Source organism: Macadamia integrifolia, chromosome 2 (genome assembly GCF_013358625.1).
Source record: "Macadamia integrifolia cultivar HAES 741 chromosome 2, SCU_Mint_v3, whole genome shotgun sequence".
In the NCBI taxonomy this organism is placed as follows: Eukaryota; Viridiplantae; Streptophyta; class Magnoliopsida; order Proteales; family Proteaceae; genus Macadamia; species Macadamia integrifolia.
In genome coordinates this window covers 32305601-32307159 of record NC_056558.1, presented here as the reverse complement: position 1 = coordinate 32307159, position 1559 = coordinate 32305601, and the positions used below count along the sequence as shown (strand labels likewise).

The 1559-nt window shown below is 40.2% G+C and overlaps 1 non-coding gene across 1 annotated transcript; it reads left to right on the top strand.

Annotated features, from left to right (window-relative positions):
* Positions 1–779: 779 nt before the first annotated feature.
* LOC122072427 lies at positions 780–886 on the top strand. Its single transcript, XR_006138442.1, has one exon. It is a non-coding gene; the product is annotated as a small nucleolar RNA R71 (small nucleolar RNA).
* The last annotated feature ends 673 nt before the right edge of the window (positions 887–1559 follow it).

The following is a 1559-nucleotide window of genomic DNA, read 5'->3' as shown; positions in this document are numbered from 1 at the left end:
CTGGGTAAAGTTCCCTTCTCCCTCTCACGCATAATTGAGACAACTTGGGTAAGTTCTCTCATAAGATTTTGATGGCTTGTCATGAGGAGGGCCATATTTTTTTTCAAGTCACTAATTCTACTTGCCTCTCCAGTGTTAGTAAACCCAGGGGGTTGCTGATAAGATAATAGGAGAGGGGCCCTAGGAAAACTCGCCTGAGGTCCTACATTTGACCTAGAAAAGTATTTTGGGAAAAAGATTGTTGTGTAAAGGGAGGCCTTTGGGGTCCAGGTTGACCTTGATTATAGAAATTAGAAGGTCCTGCTTGGTTGCCCTGATTCCAAGAGAAATTTGGGTGATTTCTCCATCCTGGATTGTAGGTGTTACTATATGGATTATTCTGGTATAAGGCATTAACACTATCATTAGAAGTGCCCCCAGAGGTGTTGGGGCATTCTTCTATGACATGTCCAGGGGATTGGCACCAAGCACAAATCTTAACCAAATTGACTGATGATGGCTCTCTAAGAACAATAGTCTCAATTCTCTTGATTAGGCTATCCAAATGGGCTTCCTTGGCTACTATCCCATCTACAAAATATCCTTTTCCTCCTATGGTTATTTCACTCTCTTGGGTTGATTCCCACTCACGGGTTTTGTCAGCTAAGTCAAGTAAGAATTCCCATGCCTTTCCTTCATCTGTAAAGGATGTGAATCCCTCAGGGCACATAGACTCTATCATTTGTTTAGTTGGGTAATCAATACCCTCATAAATTATTTGACATAAATGCCATAGGTCTAGGCCATGGTGAGGGCATTCTTGGAGTAGATCCTTGAATCTCTCCATGAGTTTGGAAAATGACTCACTAGGCTTTTGCCTAAACTGAAGGATATCACTTCTAAGCTTATTGGTCTTGTGAGTTGGGAAAAACTTCTTAAAGAAGACAACTGTGAATTGTTCCCATGAGGTTATGGAATTTGTGGGTAATCCATACAACTACTTCTTAGCTTGGTCTTTCAATGCAAAAGTGATAAACCTAAGCTTAACAGCATCATCAGAAAGCTGTTGGATCTTAATTAGAACACATACCTCTTCAAATTCCCTTAGAAATAGGTATGCATCCTCAGAGGTCAACCCATGGAAGTGGGTCAACATAGTGATGTATTGAGATTTGAGTTCAAAATTATTGCCCTGGGCTTGTGGTAGAACTATACAGGAAGGTTGAGCTGTTCTAGCAGGGTAGAACCTATCTTTCAGAGATTTAGGTGAAGGGTTTTGCTGTTTGTCTCCCATATTGAAGGGTTTTAAAGAGAGCAAATGTATAGGGTCACTACTTGTTGGATCTCTTCTTTCTAACCGATTCTTAGTATTACGTACCCACTTAACACTCATGCAACAGAAAACTACCCACAACTAAAGTAAGACAAGCACAAAAGAATGGATAGCAAATTTTTTTTTTAATGATTTTTTTTATTATTTTTTTTTTTTTTTGCTTTTTGGGAGCTTACCGGCAGGGATCCGGGGTTGCTCAGGTCAATTCCTGAGGTACTGCTACAGGGCGAAACCTGTCTTTATCATA